Here is a 24,706-nt window from a genome sequence, read left to right as displayed (position 1 = left end):
CTTGTTCACTACTGCAGATGGTTCCCGACAAAACGAAATGTGGGTCCCAGATATTCTCACCCCTTGCCCCTACAACCATAGTTTCCTTGGTGCCTTTAAACTAAAAATGGGATTAAAGAGATGGCTTGATTAGAAAAGTACTTTCTACAGGTGTGGGGACCTGAGTTTGATCCACAGAACCCACATCAAAATCTGGGCCTGCTAGCATGGCCTTGTAATCTTAGCCTGGTGGGGTAAGTGGAGACAGGCAGATCCCTGGGACCTGAGCTAAGATCTGGTGTTGATTCTCTTTGAATCAATCTCTCTCTCCCTCTTTCTTCCTCTCTTCCTCCCCCGTCTCTGTGTGTTCATATTCACCACCCTGTACCAGTATCCTCAGAGGCCAGATGAGGGATTCAGATCCTTTGGAGCTAGAGCCATAGGCTTATAAACTGTCTAATGTGGCTACTGAAAACCAAACTCACGTTCTCTTGAAGAGCAGTGAGGACTCCTAACATCTGATGCATCCCCTTGTTTTGTGAAACAGTCTCTCACTGACCTGGAGCTCACCAGCTAGACTGGATGGCCAATGACCTCTAGGGGATCCTCTGTCTCTGCCCCCTCCGCACTGGAGTTGCAAGCATGTGTGTTTCCATGCTTGGCACTTTTACATGGCTGACCACTCTTGGATCCTCACACTTGTACAGAAAGCACTTCATCAGCTGAGTCATTTTCCCAGACCCGGCATGCTCTGACAAATGTGTCTTTTGACAATCTTGCCATTGCACAAACACTTCAGGGTACTCAGATGACCCAGTCTATTGCTCCTAGGCTCCAAATCCATGCAGTACGCTTCTGTAGGCAGAATGTGCTCATGTGTGTATCTGACATAGAAAGATTAGAGTAAAAATACTAACCGATGCTAATTTTCAGCTCTACTATACTCTTAATGGACCGTTGCCATAACTGTAGACCATGGTTCACCAAACTGAGATGAAGGCCCTGAAAGCCCTCATTACAATGAAGCAGATAAAAGAATTCAAAATGAACAAATCATGCCTTCCCAGGCTCCGACTGGACCTGCTACCGAAGAATTTACATTAACAAGATTGCCCTGAGTAGACTCCCGGTAGCAGCAGGTCTCTGCCCTGCCACCTGTGGACTCGCTCAGTTCTAAATTGCCAGTCCCTGGGCCCTGTGCAACATCAAATAAGACAGACTCCTAGGACAGCACCCAGGCTCTGGTGATTTTTTAAAAAAGCTCCCCAAGTGGCTCATTTGCTGTCAGGACTGAGAACCACCAAATAGAAAAGTTAATCTGTACCTCTGGTGGCATTTAGTGTTTCCTGCCTGGCATTGTGATGATAATTATCTTTGTGCGGGGATTTTCCTCTGTCAGACCACCTGTTCCCTGAGGGCAGAGACCCGTGTTGCATTTATTCATGTTGAAAATAAAAGGGAGAGGATGAGAGGGAGGAGGAGGAAGAGGAGAAGGAGGAGGAAGAGAAGGAGGAAGAAGAGGAGAAAGAGAAGGACAGAAAGGGCAAAGCACCTACTATGTGAAAAGTGGTGGCACTGAGAACACTGTTGTAAACTCTGTCCTAAGAGGAACAGACTGTCATCCAGAAGTCCACAGTAGGACGACTCGGTATTCAGACATAAAACTGAAAGACTAGAGAGATGGCTCGATGTGTAAATTGCTTTCTACGCAAGTGTATGAGGACCTGGGTCTGGAGCCAGATCCCACATAAACAAACGCTGGCCATAGGAGTGTGCTTCTGTAATCCCTCTGGGAGGGGGGAAGCTGAGATAGGAGAGTTCTTGGAAGCTCTTGGGATGGCTAGGCTGGCACACACAGTGGCAAGCCAGAGACCCTGTTTCAAAGGTGAAGACAAATTCCCAAGGTGATCCTCTGACCTCCACACTCACGCCATGCAGGTGTGTGCTTGCACTCACACACAACAAAAGACATATAGGCCAAGCCACCACATCCCAGCACTCAGAAGGCAGAAGCAGACAGATCTCTACAATTCCTAGGCTATCCTGGTCTACATAGCAAGTTCTAGGCCAGCCAGGTCTACATAGTGATACCCTCTTTCAAAAATAAAAACAAGCAAACAAAGTGGTGGGGAAAGTGTTCTATATGAAGGTAGGTGGAAACTGGAGAAGAACCCGAGTGTTTGGAGGATGTCAGGGAATGGGGGTGGAGTGGGGGCAGTGTACAGGATGTCCTCAGCAGGCAGAAGAAGAACTGAAGATTCCTGAGGAGAGAGGCAGCCGAGTCATAACCACGAGACATTTGAACCAACTCACAGGTACACAAAGCCGCCTTCCCAGAACAGTTTCTCACAGACATTGTCAACACGGTCCAAGTCCGTTAGACGAGGGACTGCTAAATAAATTATGCCTTGTCCTTCCCAAGGAGAAGGCACACATTAAAATATGGCGAGGGCAGGGAACTGGAGATTGAACTCAGTGCCTATCATGTATGAAGCTCGGGCTACAGACCCAGCACTGCCTAAGCCAGGCGTGGAGCCACGCATCTGTCATTCAAGCACTTGGGAGCTGGAGGCAGGAGGATCACAAGTTCAAGGTCATCCTAGACCCTTGACAATATAGAAAGTTGGAAGTCAGCCTGTATCAAAAGTACATTTTTATATAGTTACATAGATAGGACTCCTTATGAACTAATATTGAATATTATAAAATAGAGGGTCAACATGGGAAAAAAGACAAGGACTGGAAGGAATAAAAAGCCACGATTAGATATTTGTGCACACACATATGCTTGTGTGCATGTATGCATGCATGTGGAGGCCTCACCTGTCACTCCTCAGAAGCCTTCCACCTTGCTTTTAGAATAAGTTTTTTTTCGCTGGCTTAGAATTCACCAAGTAGGCTAGGGTGGCTGGTCCGCAAGTCCCAGGCATCCTCCTGCTCCCTCCTGCTAAGATTACAAGCACCTACCACTACACCAGCTGTGTTTTACAGGGCTCTAGAGATGAATCTAAGGTTCCTGTGCTTGCAAGGCCAGCCCTTCACCCACTGAGCATCTCCCAGCCATAAAATATACTTCATATATATCCCTCTGCCTAAAGTTCTTGGGAGGTGCCACTACCTTACTTTATAGATACATCTCAGCAAGATGAAGACACTTGGCCAATGTCACAATGAAAACCAGAGGATGAGGCTCTCCCCGGCCTGGGTTTGTGTGACCCCAAGGCTGTCAGTGATCCTTCCAGCTAAAGTGGGCTGTGAAGTCTCTTATAGCATTATGTTTGGAGCAAATGTGGGGGCATAAGGAGGGGCCACAATCCTAACGGAAGGATAGTGGTTAAGGCCAACAGAGACAGAACAGGACCCACAGAACACAACCCTCCTCTGTTATTATTGGTGATGTGCTTGTAAATGTGTAGACATGATGTGTTTTGTGGGGGCAAGAGGCCAATTTGGGAGTATCGGTTCTGTGTACTCTATTTGGGATTGGGCTTAGGCCACCAGACTTCCATGACAAGTGCCTATACTTTCTGAGCCATCTCACTGCCCCACAGATTTCCCTATCTTTCTATCTCATCTCAGCAATCCCGTTGATCCACTTTTTTGAGACCACCAGCACTGAAGCCAGCTGCTGCTTGGACACCCGCTACAGAACAGAAAGTTAGCTAAAGCTTAGGCGAGCAGGGAGTCTTTTCTGCCATTCCCCCTCCTGCCCCTTGCAGCCCCCAGAGGGCTCTGCAGGCTGACGGAGGTGGAGCACAGAGGCAGGGACAGCACAGAGGCAGGGATGGAGGTATGGCTGGGACCCTTGGGAAATGCCCCTCCAAGCCCTTTCCCCTGACAGAACCTGAAATGCCAGCATTAAATATTCATTCCTCTGGGTTAAGTGTTTCCTCACTGGGGTCCCTTTTTAAAATTCAAATGCATCTTTGGAGAGGAACAGCCACTTGTGGCTCTGAATCAAATGTACTGGAATTGAGTGAAGGGAAGAGCAGCTGCTCTCTGGGAGGAAGACAGGGCCACCCACTGCTCTGCTCCTGACGTCCCCGCTGCCCCCCTGGCCCTCTGGTCTGCCGGCTCAGCTGGCCCTTCTGCACTCATGGGCTCCTCCTCAGCCTTTAATCCATTTGGAGATCAGACATATTGGCCAGAGGGATTCTGGGGCGGGATAGGCTTTAAGTTTCTGTTCTGGAAGGCCAAGGAAATTCACTCAAGAGCACCCTCCACCTCTGCAAGGGCCTCGCTTTTTCCCTTTGGGTCTCAAGTTCTCTAATAGGTAAGCCCGGAGCTCCCAGAGCAAAGGGACCCATTGCAGCTCCAGTTTGGGGAAGCAGCATGTGCCCCAGGTAGCTATGCAAGTAGGAAGAGCTCCTCCCAAAGGAGGTGCCCAGGCACTTGAGTGATTCTGCCTCTGGAGCCCCAATTGTCATTCTACTCAGGTTTGCCTGTGATTGGGAGTCAGGAAGAAGTGTGTGCTTCCCAGCTAATGAGAGAGGCCTCATTCAGTGCAGTAGCTAGGTAGGACTGTTAGGGACCCACTGTGTGCCCAGCCCCACACCAGGCAAAGCCTTTCAAGGAAGGATCTCTTCTACATATATGTCCATGCATGTCTCTGTGTGTGTCCACACATACGTGCACTGGTGTGTGTGCGCAGGGGATGAGAGCTCCTTAGGTGTCATTCCTTATGTACCATTCACCTTGTTTCTAGAACAGGGTCTCTCAGGGGCCTGAAATTTAATAATTCAGCTAAGCTGGCTGGCTAATGAGCCCTAGGGAATCCTCTGGTCTTTGTTTCTCCAGAGCTGGGGATAAGGAGCCTGGCAGTCCTTTGGGGCAGGGGTGGGTGGGGGTTCTAGAGCCCAAACTCAGGTCATTGTGCTTACCTAAGCAAGCAACTGAGCTATCTCTCCTGCTCTCAGGGAGTCTTCCTTTAAACTACTTTACACACCACATCAGGACTCCTAAGTCTCCCTAACTATTTCTGAAAGTCTCATTTCTGTCTCCATGACAAAGTCCCTTCGATACCCGTGGAGCTATCCCTCGTCTCCCCTACAGTTCTGGCTTCTTTTGAAAAGGAAGTTCTCAAAAAAAGAGCAAAAGACAAGTGTGATGGTTCATGCCTATACTCTCAACACTGCGGGGGGCGAGGGGGGTGAAGCAGGAAGATCACAAGCTCAAGGGGAGAGTGAGACCCTGTCCCTAAAAATCAAAACAGCACAAGGAAGGGAGGAGACAAAGACATCTTTGCTGATGGATGCTCTTTGCTGCTGGTGCTGCCTTCATTGCTGTTATTGTTTTGAGTCCCCTGCATCCCAAATGAAAACACATCTGAGTTAGAAGAATACTCACTGTCGAGGCAGACATGGAAACAGAGCCCCACACTGTCCCAAGTCGCAGCTTGAGGAGCTCTGGTAACCTTTGAGGAACATTGACTCAGGTAAAATCAAATCCTTGACTTCAACCCAGAAAGGAATTTCAGGACTGGACAGTACAAAGCAGAATCTAGGCTTGTTAAAGACATTTTAACAGAGCCTCAAGCATTAGAGTTGGCAGAAAGAGAGGAGCTCAGAAAGAAAGTGGGGCACACCCAAGAGCAAGGGCACGGGCTACTTGAAGCTACTATACTAAAAGTGTTGCAAAGGAACCTAAATGGACCACAATGGGATTCCTGGTGGAGTTAAAACTGATGGGGTTAAAGCCTAGATCACAGCAATGCAAGAAGGTAGGATATGTTTATTGTAAACAAAGTGAAAAGTCTAAGATTCCCAGAAAAAAAATACCTGAAGAGAGAGCGAAGCTGCACTCAAGATATGAGTCCCCAAAGCCTGGCTCATCGATATTTTTTCATTCTTATTTGAAAGTATAAAAGGAATAGTGTCTGTATGTCAACAGCCTTCATAACAAGTGTTAATTGTTCTGTTAATTGTTAATTCCCAGCTCCCAGCTGCTGAGAGAAGCTTCAACCAGAAGGGCTTTCCCTTCCTTTTCTGTCTCATCTCAGTGGGGCTTTAGGTGGTGGCTACCCCAGTCCTGCTTCTCACTGGAGTCACACTTCAGTTCAAGGGAGGTGTGATGAGTCAGACCCTCCATGTTACCAAACTCCTCCAGTGACTCTGTCATCTACATCTGCACACTGAGAGTACAGGCCTGGCATGTCAGATGCAAGAGTGATTCCTGGCTGAACTCCCCCTGCAAACGCACAGCTTCCCAGACCTCCATCCAGGCTGACCCTGGACCAGCTGCTGGGCAGGACCAACTAGTCTCTCTCCCGTTATAAGACCTCATCAAATCACCTCAGTCTCTAGGACTGTCGAGCCCCTTTACCCTAGTCTGAGGAGAGGCCACATCTGATGTCCCTTTCTGACTGTGTGAAACCAAGGTCCAGCAAAGAAGCTCATTTATGCTTCTTTCTGTCTGAACAGGGTCATTGTATTAGTCAGGGTTCTCTGCAAGAACAGAATTTATAGAACAAATTTATAGATAGATAGATAGATAGATAGATATGATATGATATGATATGATATGATATGATATGATATGACATATAGAGATATAGATATATAGATATATACATAGAAAGAGGATTTATTAAAATGGCTTACAGGCTGTGGCCCAACTAGTCCAACCATGGCTGTCTAGCAATTGAAGGTCCAAGAATCCAGTAGTTGTTCAGTCCATGAGGCTGGAATCTGGAAGAAGTAGACTTTAATGCCAGGGAAGGAAGGGACTTGTCAGTGAAAGTGGCAAAAAAAGTTCCCTGTCTTTTACATAGGCTGCCAGCAGAATGCCTGCATTAAAGCTGATCTTCCCACTTCAAAAGATCTGGATTAAAGGTGGCTCTTTTCACCTCAAATATCTGGATTAGAAGTAGGTCTTCCCACTTCAAAGGATTTAATTAAGAAAACAAATCCCTCACGAGTATGCCCAGTCATTTGGGTTTTAGTTAATTCTACACGTAGTCAAGTTGACAACCAAGAAGAGCCACCCCAGCCACTATAGTCAGCTATAGCCTGTGTCACCCCCTGAGCACCCCTCGGATGCCAGATGAGCTCTAAACCTTGTGGTTAACTCCCTATGATGGCCTAGTACTTATTGTAGCAAGGAGATGCAGCACACAGACCAATCAACTGAAAACTACACTGGAGTCTCTACCCTGCTGTGCTGGAAGATGCTATGGCAACTGCTGGAAGAGAAAAGGCATCAGTGATCTTACCAAGCTGTGTATCCTGAGTACTGCAACACTGACCTGCTGGGCAAGATGCTCCCATGGGTGCAGGTGGCACAGCTGTTCAGGGCAACCAACCACTTTCTAGCTAGATCTGAGGCCTGCTGCATGGGAAGAAGCCCATGCCTGGTACAGTAAACCAGGGCAAAAACCTATGGCTGGGAGTGTCACAGGCTCTAGGGCAGAACTTACTACTGAAGCCAAGCTGAACGTGTAACCCAACCCCTGGAAATATTTATGTTTAGACCCCTAGACCTGTGCCACTGTCTGCCATGGCTGCTTTTTGCAGTGGAGAACAGTTAATATGGAGACTGGTAACTAGTCAAAATGCTGAGAGTAAAATGATTGTTGAGTGTCCAGCCCTAGACAGAACAGTCATGTCATTCCCTTCAAGGCCAAGGTTGCATCATGGATGGGGGCAGAGTGCTTGTAGGAGCTGGAGGTTACAGATTGGTCATGGGAACTCTGTCTTCTGAATACAGCATGCCTGATATGATCATAAATATACAGCAGTAGCTGCCTGCACAAGATCTGCACAAAGAAGTAAGACATTACAGGGGTGCAGGGGAGACTAGTGTAGTATAGGTATTAATTAATCCCAACGGGGTTACTACCCACCTCAATGCCTTATGCTCCTGAAATGAAAGACATACACACATAGGCAGCACAATAGCTGGGCAACTGCCTAGCCTCCATGCTGCTAGACTCTACCTCCCACTGATAATTCTGAGTTACTACTTCCTAATTTCTCTGTTCCATCTTCGCTGCTCTGGACCCTATTGAGCAGCCCTCTGGCCACGCCCTACCAGCCCCTTTACATGGCTGCTCTTCTTCTCTGTCCTGCACACTCCTTAAACCTCTCTCCTCTTCTCTTCCTCCTTTCCTCATGGTCCCAAGACTGGGAAACCTAAAGCCCCACCTATGTCTCTCCCTGCCCCCAGCTATTGGCTGCTGGCATCTTTATTACCAATCAGAATTAGCTGGGGATAGGGTCCCAGAAGTTACATGCAGACCCTCTTGCACAAACCATTTTGGGGGACCTAATTAGCATTAGAATTCAAGCAGCTACACTAGTGGGGAAGAAGAAAGGGGTCTGAGGGAATGTAACGGGAAGGGTGATATGAGAGAGTAACAGGTGGATATGCTTACAATTGCATACATGTATGGATTGCCAAAATTTAAACACAAAGAATGGGGCAGGGAGAGAGGGGTAGCAAGATTAATATATGAAAGAGGCCAAAGGCAGAAAAAAAACTAGAAACCACACACACACCCCAGGCATCCAAGGGGTACATGTAATTGACAGAGAATATGCAAGAAAATCCCACTCTCCACAGATGCCTAGGAAGGGGGCATGGCCTGTTCCTTACCTGAAGCCCAGGAGAGGGGGGGCTTCCAGTCTCTGTCACTAATGCTCTTTATGGCAAGCTCTTTCTAAGTGACGTATTTATTTTTAATCAGGTATATGTCTGTTTGTACTTCTGAGTGCATGTGCTTGGGCAGATCAGAAGAGGATGTCAGACTCCCTCGAGCTGGAGTCACAGGCAATTGTGAGCCACCTTCTATGGATGTTAGGAATGGTAGATACTCTTACACTCTGGAAGAGCAGCAAGCACTCTAAACAAACGAGCCATCTCTCTGGCTCCCTTTATTTTAATATAGCTTCATACAGCCTTTATTTTCCCACCATATTACTGGCATTTTATTCTTCTAAATGTATCTAAGGTTTTTTTTTTTTTTTTTTTTTTTTTTTACCAAGAAACATTCATATCCGTGAGAGAAATGAGAGGGAGTGACCTATAGTTATTTATGCCTTCTCTGACCATCTGTCTTCTGGCCACTTGGGCTCATCCATCTGACTTGTCCTCCTCTCTCATCTAATCCCAAGTGGCTTTTAAGGCCTAGAGGAGACCTCCTGGGTTCAAAGTCATCGTCATTCCCTCCCTGACGGCTACTGGTTCTCATCAGCTTTTGAGAGCTCTGCCTGCCTGCCCCTGCCTGCTCCCTTCTCTATGCTCTACTCCCTGAGCTTAGAGACTACACTTCCTTCCCTTCACCTCTACTAAAACAGCCACAGTTTTCCCAGAGTTCACCCCCAAGGGTCTCTGCTAAGTTGAGACTAGGAGCTACTCTCCTATTAAGGGGAGTCTCTTGGGCTCCGGCTGTGAATGCTGCTCCTTTAACAACACAAGCCAGACCCCATGCATAGTCATCAGGAACAAGGGAGGGAGATGATTCTACCACTCCAGAGTAATGTGACCCTGGGGGAGTTAGTTACACTCTCAGGGCCTCCAATCCCACAAATTCAAATGACAGTACTGGAACTCTTCTTAAGAGACAGCAGGTAGAACTCAGGAGCCTGGTGTAGAGGTAGCCAGGAATTTCCCGGTTCCTGTTTGTAACCATCCTGGCAGGGGCAGAAATAAGCCAGAGAGAAACACCTGTGCAGTTTCTTCTGCTCTCAGACTATCAAGACAACTGACTTCAAGGAATTGAAATTTCCCCAGGAGTCTTATGCCAGGAGAAGGAAGCAGCTGATTCCTGGTACTAGCCAGAGCTTGTCTCCCAAGAAGACTTCACACAAGTTCTGACAACTTGTCGGAACACCTTGCAGGAGAGCCCAGAGCCCAGACAGTGAGACACACAGGACCACACCTTGACCAGGCCAGTTTAGTTATGCATACCTCTTGCCCTTTGTTTAAGCCTGGACCTCATTCAGGACCCTGATCTTGGAGTGAAGAGTCACTGGGCCCCCTTGCTCCTCTTCCCCAATGTGGCCACACTGAATTACTGTAACTTTAATTCTTTTAAGTCCTATTTTTTAATGGTGGTTCTTAAATGCTTTACCCTTCCTTATAACCCAACACCCACTAGAGGTGAGAGAGAAAGGATACAGAGGAAATGGACCTGTTTAGAAAGGTTCTTTGGAGCAACTCCCATCTGGAAATCAACAGTTCAGTTCACAGGTTAGCAGGCAGCGGCAACTCGATCCACTCACAAACACCTGGTAGATATACCAGCAGTCCAGTTCGGTAGAGTCGGGCTAGCAAGAGTGGTGACATGACCTAGCAGAGACACCCAGGCCTCAGCCTCTGCTCCAGTCAGCAGGAGAGACCAGGAGGAACCGCAGAAGTTCTTGGCTGTGCCTCTCTCGGGGAAGCAAAGATCAGCAAAGACTCGAGACCCCAAGCGTTGCACAGCTAGCTGCACCAGCCAGCCAAGCTCTGTCTCTGTCACCCTGTGGAGTCCTATTTATTCCCTCCAAACATCACGTGTCCTCTATGTGCCTTGCCTCAGCAAGGGTCTTGCCTCAGCATGTGCATCCAATCAGCCCGAGTCCGTGCTAGCAGCAACCAACTGCAGCACACCACCATAACTTTTTTGGTGCATTTCTCTCTATGGAGTTCAGACAAATGCAGCTCAACTACTCAGTGTAAGGCAGACTAATGCATGTGTGTCATTAGCAAAGAATCTTTGATCACATGTCCTTTCACGTGTTTGCTTTAGCAGAACATCCTCTCTCCTGTATCTGCTTCTGCAAAATGTTCCTTCACGAGTCTGCCTTAACCTTTCACACCTGTGTCCACTTTAACGAAACGTTCCTTCATGTGTTTGTCCCAGCAAAACACCATTCAACTGACATTCCAAAGAACCCTTAAGTTTCCACTTCAAATTGCTCTCCTTCTTCTGCTTTTCACTTTCACTGGGATCTTTAACTGACCATTTGAGGACAGTGGCCCAGCCTGGCTTGTTATGGCTACAGGGCACTGGCTCTAACCCAGGTAGCTCCAGTATCATATGTAAGGTCAAATGTACAGTACAGTACAAAGTGACCCACTCTGTGTGTCTATTCCTGGTGTACTCTTACCCACTATATTGACTTGAATGCATTTGACAAGAGAATGAAGGTGACCTGAGTTGTATCAATCTCATGTTTGGGGGAAAAGATGGTCCTGTTGCCTAGCTGAAGAGCCTGCAGGCTTGACCATAGAGCAAGGAAGTGTGGGGAGGGGAGCCTTCCAGAAGGAAACACTGTGTGTACAAAGCAATTAATGCCAAAGGATAGAAGGTTTAGAATTGGTGAGGCTCTCTAGAGGAACCTGAGCTCCTTCAGGATAATTTCAGAAATGTATCCTTTATGTGGAGGAAGGTGTATACATGTGTGCCTGTGGGTGCAAGTGCACATGGAGGACAATCTCAGCTGCAGGCTCTCAAACCCTGCCCATTTTGCTTTGAGACAATGTATCTCACTTGTCTAGAACTCACCAAGTATGCTAGACTGGCTGGCCAATGAGCCTCGGGGAATCTGCCTGCATCCTTCTCCCCAGCATGAAGATTGCATGCACAGGCTGCTACACCCAGCTTATCTTACATGGTTTGAGGGATAGAACGCAGGTCCACTAAGCATGGTACAGAGTGAACCATCACTCCAGTCCCCAGAACAGATCTATCTCCATCACATAAGGAGCCTACTGGCTCAGGTGCCCGGGAAAGTTGGTGGTGCACCTGGTACAGAAAGCCGCAGCATCTGGATCCCTGTGGTGCCGTCTGCATTGGTCAAGGTTCTAAGCTGTAGACAGTAGAATCCCTTCTATCCAGTCTGAATGTGACAGAGTTTTCTGAATGCATCGGGTAGCCCACAACTCCTCAAAGGGGTCCCAGAGTGGAATTTGGATGCTGCTAAGCAACACCCCTGCTGTATCCCAGACTGTCCCAGGGGACATGGTTGTGCAGCTCTTGTCCCTCAGCCCCTGCAGCACCAAGACAGGGGACCAGAACACTGCAGTCACTGCCCTAGAAGAAGAGTATGGCACCGGGTTCCCCCTCCTCCTGCTACAATTCCCAGGGGAAGCTCTAGCTAGCCGTTGCTTCAGCACCACGGTCAGCGCCACGGAGTGGCACTGCTTGCTTAAAACTTGGTGGCTATCCCCAGAAATCAGTGATAAAAAGCTGCTATGCAGGTTTCTTCTGTGCGAGGGGGTGGGGGGGATTTGGAGGCGGGAAGGGCGAGGAGGGGGCGTAAGGAGGGGGGCAACATTCCTCAGGGGGAATTGGTGATATGGATACCAGAGAAGGTGGTCTTCAGGTGGCTTTGAAGAGGCAAACTGAGCTGAGTCATGCTGGGAAGTTTGGGGACAGTACAGACAGCGACTTCAGAAGCAAGGTCATAGCCCTGGAGTACATCCCACAGTACACCCAAGGTCATAGACCTGGAGTGATTAGCAGTGGGGGTTCACAGCAGACACACTGTACAGAACAACAAACATGCCCCAACTCCCAGGACCCTGATGTCTCACAGTTACCTAAAGAGCCCCCCCCCCCCCCGGCAGAAGGAGATTGACTAAGAAAGGGTTAATTGTCCCTGCTTGGTCTGACAGGCAGAAACAGGCATTTTCTCAATGTTACTCATCTCTGCGTGTGCCCTTGCTGTGATGGAGAAGAGGAAAACAGTTGTGGGTTTGAGCTTCTGAAAGCATTGTTATGATTTGAAACCTTTTTAAAGTTCTTTCCCCAGGGGGCCCCAGCTGAACTAGAAAGCAGGTGGCCCTCCCAGCAGTCTGACTAAAATGTAGGGGCGGGCGGGCAGGCGGCAAGTTCCTGTGACAGAGCAGAGCAGGGGCCTCCCTTGGGCACCTGCAGCTTCCTCTTTCATGTACATAGATGAGGAGGGGGTCACCTCCTGGGACCCCTCAAGAAAAACTCTCCCTTTACTCAGACTCTTCCAAGGAGCATTCAGTGCAACCTCAGTTTCCATTCTGTGTGGCCAGGTCCAAGACTGGTACCTGCCCTTGAGTTTTTCTATACCCGACTGGAGCACACAACCTTCCTATTATGAAGACACCAGGAGTCAAAAGAAGACAGGAGGCAAAAGGCACCCCACAGAAGAGAAAAATCATGGGCTCAGTCCCTCAGCAGCAGCAGGGCCACTGTCACCGTGTCCAGTACCCATGGCCTGAACCACTGTTTCATGGTCTTGTCACCACCATGGGGTTCTACCTCAGTTACTCCTTATCCTGTAGCACAGAGAAACTATGAAGACTGGGGTGAGGTTCAAAAGACAGGATTTGTGAATGCCCAAGCAGTGGTGGCTCTGTTCTGGCTGTTCCTTTTCAAGGCATGCAATCTTAGACAGATGCAATCTTCCCCTTCAAGAGGCACAGGCCCGCACCTGTGAGAATCACCACCTACCTCCAAAGGAGGTAGAGTCATAAAAAGTCAGTGTGGAAACCCTGGAACCAGGACCCAATGAACTGAAGGAGTTCCATGGAGAGGAAGGTTTCCATGAGGGACCTGCAAACTCTCCAGCCCCACCCTCATTGTTAAGCACCCCCAGCACTGACAGTCTTCTTGCCTGTACCCCATCACTTGTCATTCTGAACTCAGGTGAGACCCTTACACAGAGAGGTCAACATCCAAAATAAAGAGGCCAGTCCACATTCTGCCCCAGAGGCATAGATGTCTGTCTGCTGGGTGAGACCACTTCCCCTTAGAGGCCATCACACAGCCAGTTTCTGAGTCCCACCTTCTCACCAGCTTAACCCTGTATGGTGGTTTAAGTATGCCCTGCCCAGGGAGTGGCACCATTTGGAGGTGTGACCTTGTTGAAATAGGTGTGTCACTGTGGGTGTAGGCTTTAATACCCTAGTCCTAGCTGTCTGGAAGTGAATCTTTCACTAGCAGCCTTCAGATGAAGATGTGGAACTCTCAGCTCTGCCTGCACCGTGCCTGCCTGGATGCTGCCATGCTCCCACCTTGGTGATAATGGACTTAACCTCTAAACTATAAGCCAGTCCCAATTAAATGTTGTCCTTTATAAGACTTGACTTGGTCATGGTGTCTGTTCACAACAGTAAAACCCTAACTAAGAAACCCTTCTTGGCACGTATCTGGGCTGAGTAGATGAACCCACAGCAACAGGACAGGAAACCAGTGCTCTACATTGCTGCCCAGAAGAGGTTATACCTGTTGTGCCAGCTTCTCCACATCCTGTCTCAAATCTCAAGACAGGCTCTGACTCACCCCTCTCTTGGTTCTGTACCATGATGTCTACTGTGATGATTGGGTCTTGGTACCCACCCCAAAGGAGGTCCAGCAATGAACAGTTCTGCAGGTTTCTCCTGCAAGGGGCAAGGAGAGTGATATCCTGGCAGCGAGGGAGTGATACTGACTTCTGAAGAATTGGGGAAGCCAAGACAATGTTACCCTGAAAGAAATAAGGAAGGCAGAGCCTTTGCCTCTGCTCCTAACTTGACGAGCACATCAGAGTGGGCCCCATCTAAGCATGGGCAAGGGCTCTGTGGAGATAGCTCAGCAATAAAGAGCACAGGCTGCTCTTGCAGAGGGCCCAAGTTCAGCTCACCAACACTCACAGATGGATCACAACCGTCCATAACCCTAGTACCAGGGAAACTGATGCCCTACTTGGGCACCAGCCACTAATGTGGTTCACATTCAAGAACATTCATAAACATAAAGTAAAAATAAAAAATAAATCATATATATCTATATACACATATATAAATATATAAAGTATATATACATATTAACACACATATATGAGCTGGAGAAATGGTGCCATGGTTAAGAGCATTTACTGTTCTTAAAAAGACCTGAGACAGTCAGGGCTACACAGAGAAACCCTATCTCGGAAAAAAAAATACAAAAAGACCTGAGTTCGGATTCTAGTATCTATGTTGGACGGCTCACAACTCCAGCTAGTATTGCCAGCTGCCAGCCACAAGGAACCTGACATCATCTTCTGGTCTCCATGGGTATCTGTGTGCACACATGAACACACAACATTTTTTTAAAGATTAAGATAGGTAGATTTTTCAGGAGAACAAAGCAGAAATGAGCCTCTCAGTCAGATGTAGAAACAGGTTAAACCTCTGGAGGGACACACTGCCTGAAGCCAAGAGAGTCTCTGCAAGGAGAGTGTTGAGAGACTACACAGCAGCCCTCTCTGTGCAGAGGGGCAGCCATGCACTCCAGGCCCAGCAGAAAAAGAGCGAGCAGCCACCATCCCCCAAGGAAATTTCTCTGGAAACCACAGTCATTTGACTTTCACTCTGACCACTGGCCAAGGCTCCATTTATTCCAGAAGGGAAATAAAGACAAGGTGATTTAAAATGGAGAGACCTCACCCCTCCACCTGGATGGGAACGCTGGGACTCTGCTCACTACATCCATCACCTACAGTGTAAGCTATTGTTGTTTGGCAGAAACTAACTCAATGGCTTCCATTCTGCTTTAAAGCAAGCACCTCTGTGGCTACCACAGCTCATTGCTCCTCAGCAAGAGTCATTTCTCCATGATAGCCATGCCTGTCACTGATGCATGTTTGTAGACCCCATGCATGAGAGCATACGCCATCTTGATTTCTCACCTCAAATACTGTAGAAATAGCTCTAATGGTTTCTTTTCCTAGATGAGAAAACTGAGCATCAAGAAGAGTTAGTAATTTGCTCCAGAGATTCCACCACTGAGAGTGGGGCACACTTTTCTCACCAAATGGCAGAACACTGTGATATGGTGCTGAACTTCCCAAAAACTGCCAAGTAGGATGACAAGATGGCTCAATGTATAAAGGGGCTTGCTGTGCAAGCCCAGTGACATAGGTTCAATCCCCTGGACCCACATAAAGGTAGAAGGAGAGAAAGGATCCAAATACAGATCACTCCCATACTTAGGAGCATACGGGTTTAGAGGTGGCAGGGCAGAGCTATTTAGAACTACTCAGGAAGAATATTTCACATGGAAATACACACACCAGGAAAGACACTGAGTTGATACATGATCCTTTCCTAGAAGCCCGTCTCTGTTCACCTTTTCTTCTAAGCACTCCTCCTTGGCTGACACCAGATCAGTAACTGGACATGTGGTGCCTTGCTGAATGAAAAACGCGTGTCTCTGAGTGCTAGACTCTGGGAATAAGGAAACAGTTTCATAAGTACCAGTGCTGCATGAGGACAAGAGCAGAGATTGTCAGCACCATTGTAAAAGCTGGGTGTGGCTTCACACACAACTGGAACCCCAGGACTGTGAGGGGTCAGAGGCAGGAGGATCACTGCGGCTTGCCTTCTGCCAATCTAGCTCCTGGTTCAGTGGGAAACCCTGCCTCATGGAGATACAGTAGAGAATGATTAAGCAATGCAACCACTGTCCTCGTCTAGTTTCTGCCTGTGGATATGTCTATGCACATTCGTGTGTGCATGCATCACGAACACACATTGTACATACATATACACAAAGAAATAAATACATACCAGAATCTTTTTTTATTTACAGTTTTGAAATAGAATCTCATGAAGTCCAATCTGGGCTCAAACTCACTGTGTAGTTGAAGATGACTTTGAACTTCTGATCACCCTGACTCCACCTCTCCAGTGCTTAGATTAAAGGTGTGCGCCACCACATCCAGCATTATGGGGTGCTGGGGAGTCAGGGCCATAGACTGCTAGAAGCTAGGCAAGCGCTGCACTAGAATCTACCTCAGAAAAAGTTACTAGCTTTGCCACGGTCAAGAGGGACACAGCATGCAATGTGTACCTCCATATTCACCTTCCCTTGGGGTACAGGGGCCACAGGAAATAATCAGTGCACTTGAGTAGCTAGTCCACCCGTGTTCCTTCATGTGTTGGTCAACAGACTTCTGTTCCCCCTTAGTTAAATTCATATCTACTTTAAGATGCAAACTTAAAGGTGCATACACAGGTTCGAGGAAATCGTCTAGCAGTCCCCGATTGGAGGAGATAAATTAATTATAGTATGATAGTGTTGCGATAAATTAGGCAGGAAGCATCCCTTCCCTGCGTCCCGGGGCTCAACAAAGGAACAGGGCTCCCACCTCATTCACAGCAGGGACAAGCCAGGGCAGAGCAGGAAGCAGGAAAGGCCCAATGTTGAAGGAGAGATTTTAAAACACATAATGATTTCATGTCAAAACACAATTTCCCAGTGTCAGCGCACTGTTCTGCGAGCACAGGGGAAAAGAAAAAGTGATTGAAAACTCCTGGAACGAGAACGCAGCTGCGGATTCCAGAACATTGATGGATGGTACCGAGACGCGAGATTGATGGATTATGATTTTCGGAAGGGATCATTACCCGCAGAGTCCATGAACAGAACTGCCTGGCATTTGGACACCGGTGCTGAAGGAAGCATTTGGACGATCCTGATTCATTAGCCCATTAGCCAAAACCCATCCACGGAGGCACAACCCGTCATCTGGGAGGCTGTGTGGTAGGTCCGGACTTGGTGCTCAGCGAGCATGCGTCAGATGACTGAAAAGAATGGCTGTCCCGGACCAGCAGTCTCTAGATTTGAATCTTTGTGCTCGGTCCGCCATAGATCACTCTCTCTGACACTGTCACTCTCGCTAAGACGATCAGAGAGGAGACCCAGAACCAATTTTCTTACCCACTGGCTGAGTCTAGGGATGACAGAGAGCTGACAGCCATGCCAGCGGACCAAGAAGTGCCAAAGGCTAGGAAGAGGGTGATTTAACCCAAAGCTGAGACAAAGAGATGAGGACCAAGTGTAAGACAGGAAAGGAGAAAGCTGGGTATGGTGGCCCATGTTTGTAATCTGAGCTACTTAGTACAAGAGAAAGGGAAAATTTGAGGCCACTTTGGGCTACAGAGCAAGTTCTGAGACAATCAGGGAAGTTTAGTTTCAAGGTAAAAAGTGAAAGTTGTTAACAACGCTGGAGAGATAGTTCAGTTGGTAGAGCACATGCCTAGCATGCAGAAAGCCTGGGTTCCATCCTTTCCCTTCATAAATCAGGTGTGGCAATGCTCGCCTGGAGTCTCAGCACTAGGAAAGTACAAACTGGTGGATCAAAAATTCAAAGGCATCCTTGAGACTTAGCAAGTTAAAGGCCCCTGTTTCAAACACACAAACAAAAGCGGGAAGATCCTGGGGAATATAGCTCAATGGCAGAATGTTTGGCCTACATTCAATTCCCAGTGCTGGAAAGGAAGGAAGAAAGGGAAGGAGGAATGGGGCGGGGAAGGCAAGCTAAAGACCTTAGAGATCAGAAGGGTGGTGTCAAGGGTCAGGAGAGAAGAGAAATAACACTCCATAGAGTTGAGAGGGTACAGGACAGGTTAGGGACAGTGACTTGTAAGGAGAGTTCGGGCATGATATGTGCAGGGGGAGGAGGTAGTGCATTTGCCTGTAAGCCAGAGGCAGGTGGATTTCTGTGAGTATAGATCCATCATGATCTGCAGGGCTAGCTAGTTTCAGGACAGCCAGGGCTATGCAAAGAGACCTTGTTATGAAAAACAAAACAGAAAAAGGGAGAGGTGGAAGGGGAAAGAGGAAGGTACTGGTGCTGGTGCTGGCAATGTGGAGGCAGCTGAAAACGGCTCCTTTGTGGTCCCAATTGTAGGCCGAGGAGTGAGGTCTCACCATTTACAGAAGCTAGGTAAGAAATGATGCCCACAGACCCACCTGCCTGTTCCACCCACCATGTCCAAGGCCAGGAGCTGGAGCCTAAAGGCTGCCTTATGTGCTGGACTTCTACAAGAGACCAAACACCTTGCAACAGAACTATAAAGAGAGTAGAAATCCACCTTGCCATTTTCTAGATTCCCCCAAGACACATCCTGTAGGCAGCCCCTCACCAGTCAGCACCCTATACAAAGCTTGTGTAGGGGCCACCTCTAAGAGGGAATGGCTTTCTCCATACTCCCCACTCTGAGACTTTTCTCTGCCCTGGGCCTGGAAGTCCCCTTAGCCTCCTGAACCCCTGACCCTGGCATTCCTGCTGTTTCTACCCTTGTCTGCATCTCTCAGTTCAGACAGCTCTATGCTCCTAGTTTCTTTTGTCAATCAGCTTTCTCCTGTTCCAAGCTCCCCTGCTCATGGCTCTCTGGAGAACAATTATGATTCTATCAGTCCATCGTCAGGTGCCAGCATCAGATGGGAGGTGCATATAGCTTTCTTATGGACACATTGACCCCACTTCTCCAGTGATAGATATGCTTGCCACATTTCTTGGGGTCATGGTGCATAAACGTTTCAGCAGGAGGCTGGATGGCAGTGGGAAGGCCCTAAGACAGTGGTTCTCAACCCATGGGTCACAACAGGGGCCACAACATGAGGAACTATATCACAGGGTCATAGTATTAGGAAGGTTGAGACCCATGTCCCAAGAAGACCTCTTGCCTTCTTCCAGGTAGTCTCAGACATATGTGTTGATGAAAGGGTCATCATGAAAGGACTCCACACATGCCTGGAAGGTGTATATATGACTCGATATATGTTGAAAGTATAACATATACACCAGTGTTTGGAGACATTGCACAAAAGTACAAGTCAAAATATAGCATGGATTTATGGCATGCTGATCACCTGTTGCCAAGACACTTATTTAGAGATGGATAAAATGAAGTCTATTGTTGAAATTAATTGTACTACTTTCTTTTACTTGCTATAAGTGATCATTTCAAGTCTGTATGGGGCCTTCCAGATGGCCAGATGCAATGGTGAGCATCTGTAATTCCTTCACTCTTTCAGTGAGCTGAGTGAGCAGCAGAGATGGAAGAATTGCCCAGAAGCTCACAGGCCAACTAGCCCGGAGTACACACATATCGGAAGCAAATGTGGAAGGAACTGGCTCCTGAGCATGCCTTCTGACTGTCACACCCCCCACCAAGGCATTTACATATACATTCACATATACACACAGATGCACTCACATATACACATATATATGCACATTCACACTGAGGCACACACACATTTACACACACATACATACACACACAAACTGAGGCACACACACACTGAGGCATTCACATACACACTCACATAGACACATAGACACACATATATGCACATTTACACTGAGGCACACACATTTACACACACTCACAAACACACACACTGAAGCACACACACTCTCACTGAGGCATTCACATACACACTCACATAGACACACAGGCACACCCACATATACACACAGACACACTCACATTGAGGCACACACACACTCACAGAAGCATACATACACAGTCACACATACATATATACACAGACATGCTGAGGCACATACACACTAAATAATTTTTGAATGTTTTTTATTTAGTCTGTGAAAATTACACACATGCAGACAACATATTTTGATCTTACCCAACTCCTTTCACCTGGGACCCACCAATCCAGCTCCCCTAGAACTCCGTATCATCGTCTTTCTTTTGGTATAGTTAAGCCTCCTGAATTAAATTGGTGATGACACAGGAACAGGGGTGTGGGGCCATAGACTGGAGCATGACAGCCTATTAGTGGCCATGCCCCCAAAGGCAACTCAGCAGACAACAGCCCTCCATAGTTCTTTAGCTTGATGTGGGGCTTCAGGAGCACTCCCCAAATAAGTCTTTAATGAAAGTGTGTGTGTGTGTGTGTGTGTGTGTGTGTGTGTGTGTGTGTGTGTGTGCGTGTGTGTGTGACCACTCTTTGTTGTTTGCACAAGGTTTGTCACTGGTCTGGAGCTTACCAAGTAAGCTGTATTGACTAGCCAGTGAGCCCCAAGAGTGTTGGTTAGTTTTGGGTAAACTTGGCACAAGCGAGAATCACCCATTAGAAGAGGGATTCTAAGTTGAGAAAATGTCTCCCTAGAACTTGTGCGTAGACAAATTTTCTTCAGTAAGGATGGATATGGGAGGGACAAGCTCACTGTGAGCAGTGCCATCCCTGGACAGGGAGCCCTGGGTGGTATAAGAAAACAGACTGAGCAAGCCATGGGAAACAAGCCAGTAAGCAGCACTCCTCCATTCCACCATTCCACTGCTTCAGTTCCTGCCTCCAGGTTCCTGCCTTGAGTCCCTACCCTGACTTTCCTGACTTCCCCAACAATGCACCTCGGAAGTATAGCCATACAAACCCTTTCCTCCCTAAGTTGCCTTTGGTCAGAATGCTTTATCACTGCAACAGAATGGAAACTAGAACAGATGGAGACCCCCTAAGTTATGGAAAAGAAGGGAAAGGAAGGGGGTGAGTATTGCTACTTATTGAAATCCTGGGCCTGTGGCTAGGCCAGAATTATACTATTCTATCCAACTTTCACAGCAACCCTGTAGGTGGGCATCATCATCATCATTATCACCATCATCACCAGCAGCACCTCCTCCTCCTCTTCTTCCTCTTCCTCCTCCTATTCTCCTTCCCCTCCTCCTCTTCTTCCTCTTCCTCCTCCCCTTCCTTCTCCTCCTCCTCTTCTCTTCTCCTCCTCCTCTTCTCTTCTCCTCCTCTTCTCCTCCATCATCATCATCATCATCATCATCATCGTCCCCATTTTACTGATAACAAGGCCAGTATAGCCAAGGAACCCAGCTCTGAAATGGTAGAGGTGTCTTTAGAGCCAGGACATGCAAAGGCCCTGTAAGAAAAGCTCTCCACCTACAAAGAGTCTCTCGATGTTCAGAGGTCAGGGGACAGAGCTGTCCAGGTCAGGCAGAGTCTCTTCCTGGGTTATAGAAGTCCAGGACATCTGTGGACAAAGTAGGGCTATCATATTCCTCAGCCATCTGGAGTCTGTCCTGCCTGACACATCTGGACTGTGTTGGGCTGGCCTGGGGATCTGTACATCCCCAAGGAAAGCCTAGAGACACCAGGAAGCAGCAGCTATGACAACAAAGACATCCACATGGAGCTGAGACAAAATACTTCAGAGGACCTGGAGTGCTGACAGCCAGGCGGTTGCCCCTCCTGTGCTGTCTGTTGGGAGCCATCACCGCATAGCAGCCTCCATGATGCCTAGCTTTGTCATCTAGGACATCAAAAGGTTCCTTTGAGCAGAAAAACACTGGAGGGTCTTTGGAGGATTCCAACAGCTAAAGGAGCCTGCATGCCTGGAATATGGAAGATGGCAGTGACTGGTGGTGACAGGCCAGGGGCCTTGTGGGTTCCTTCCCAAGGGGGACTAGTGGAGGGATCTCCCCTCAAAATGCCTGCACACCCATGGGCTCAGTAAGATCTCACTGTGCATGTGTGCATGTGTGTGATGTGTGTGTCTCTCTGTGTGTGTGCGTGTGTGTGTCTGTGTGATTCTCTGTGTGTGTGCGCGCGTGTGTGTGTGTGTGTGTGTGTGTGTGTGTGTGTACACGCATGGATGATGAATGTGGATGGATTTGTTAGGTGCAAGCATAGAGCCATTTTAATCTGGATTGGCTCATCAAATGAGGACCCAGCCTTGCCTCATAAAGTCAGGGTTTAGGAGTACTTGGACCCTTGGTCTCCAACTTAACAAAAAGACACAATAGAAAAAAATTGCAAGAAAGCTTAGGAATGAGGTATAGGTTCTGCCTGGCACATGGAAACACATTCATCCCAGTTTTTCTATGGGTCTATAATCCACAGTGTAGGCACCAACAGCCAAATCCAATGTCCAGGTTTTTGATGTTGTAACTATAAAGTTGAAAAGTATCTCACTATGTCTTAAGTTTAAGTTTTCAGTTCTGTAGAGGGCCACATTCATAGCCTATCCTGGGGTGCATGCAGCCTGCAGCTAAGTGTTGAACACACTCAATGGCGAGTGTTTTCCAAGTGCAGTTCAGCCTGGGTTGGAGATGTGACACAGGGGTAAGTTGATAGAGTGAGGAATGGCTTGAGTTCATCCCATCTCCTCAAACAAAACAAACCAACACACTCCACATGGGCACAAAACAGACAAAGCCATAGGGGTGCTAGCCACTGATTCTACTTATGTATGGGCACCTGCTCCTTTCCTGGGCACAACTCAGCCCAAGAGGCTGAGGCTGGTGCCCTGTACAGAGGCGAAAGAAAGAGCAGTGTACACAAGTGACAACAGATGCAAGGTCTTAGGGGAGCGGAGGAAATCACATGGGTAGTGAATGTAGCAGTCAGATCAGAAGACATGTGAGAATGCCACAGGACAGATGGGACTCTCTGAGGAGGGTAGGCCCGTTGATGGTGGCACCTCAGAAGGCAGGAACCAGAGTAGATGGAACTCCGGGAAGGTAGGCTCAGGAAAGACAGAACCCAAGGAGTGTGGAACCCAGGGAGGGTAGAACCAAGGAAATAGCAGCAGGGGAAGGTAAGAACCATGAAGACAGAACCCCTGGAGGGCAGTGTCGGTTTGGGGATGGGGTGGGTGGTTTAAGGTGACACTGAGCTAGATTACTGGGAACTAAGGAATCAGGGGAGTTACTGCCTCGGACAGAAGCAGAGAGGTAGCAGCAGAGTGAGTGGGCTCTCTGAACAAAAGCAGAGCCCACTTGGCAAAGAAAGGATGTCCTTCAAGGATGCTGGAGGATTTACACTGAGAGCCAGAAGTTAGTATCTTTGGTTCCTAGGCACACGGCAAGGAAGGGGATAGGGGATAGGCTGTGGCTTCCTTTGATATAAATTCATTCCCCAGGTGAGATTTCGTGGCACCTGTCAACCTGTTAGCTAAGGATTCACAGACATGTAAGGTGTCTGCCAGTATTTGTGAGAGAAGACCTGAGCTGAGGCTGGATTCTAACATCACATTCCTCCAGGTAGAGCCCAGGGTAGGCTCACTAGCACAAGGAATCCAAGAGCAGAGGACTCTGGGAGCCAAAATCTAGTGGGGCTACTGTTCAAGGGATTCCAGTTTCTATCAGAAGGACGCCACGCCAGGTGTACAAAAGGCCTCCATGCAGCCGCTTTTCCTTTCTGTAAGTAGAGTCTCCAGCTCTAAGTCTCATATTCCTTACTCCTATGGGCAGCATGGAATGACGCAGAGAAAAAGGCAGTGTGCACTCTTGGTACTCTCCAGGACAGATGAGAGGATTGCAGTGAAAAAAATAGTCCCCCAGCCTGGGCTGGAGAGATGGCTCAGAGGTTTTTTGTTTTTGTTTTTGTTTTTTATTTTATTTTATTTTAATTAGGTATTTTCTTCATTTACATTTCAAATGCTACCCCAAAAGTCCCCTAGACCCCCACCCCACCCCCCTACCCACCCACTCCCACTTCTTGGCCCTGGCTTTCCCTCATACTAAGGCATATAAAGTTTGCTAGACCTAGGGGCCTCTCTTCCCAATGATGGCCAACTAGACCAACTTCTGATACATATGCAGCTAGAGACACAAGCTCCAGGGGGGTACTGGTTAGTTCATATTGTTGTTCCACCTATAGGGTTGCCAACCCCTTTAGCTCCTTGGGTACTTTCTCTAGCTCCTCCATTGGGGGACCTGTGTTCCATCCAATAGCTGACTTGAGCATCCACTTCTGTGTTTGCCATGCCCCGGCATAGCCTCACAAGGCACAGCTATATCAGGGTCCTTTCAGCAAAATCTTGCTGGTGTATGCAATGGTGCCAGCGTTTGGAGGCTGATTATGAGATGGATCGCTGGGTATAGCAGTCTCTAGATGGTTCATCCTTTCATCTCAGCTCCAAACTTTGTCTCTGTAACTCCTTCCATGGGTGTTTTGTTCCCAATTGTAAGAAGGGGCAAAGTTTCTGGGCTAATACCCACTTATCAGTGAGTACACATCATGTGTGTTCTTTTGTGATTG

The sequence above is a fragment of the Mus caroli genome, chromosome 1, assembly GCF_900094665.2.
Source record: "Mus caroli chromosome 1, CAROLI_EIJ_v1.1, whole genome shotgun sequence".
In the NCBI taxonomy this organism is placed as follows: domain Eukaryota; kingdom Metazoa; phylum Chordata; class Mammalia; order Rodentia; family Muridae; genus Mus; species Mus caroli.
This window is presented reverse-complemented; position numbering follows the sequence as displayed.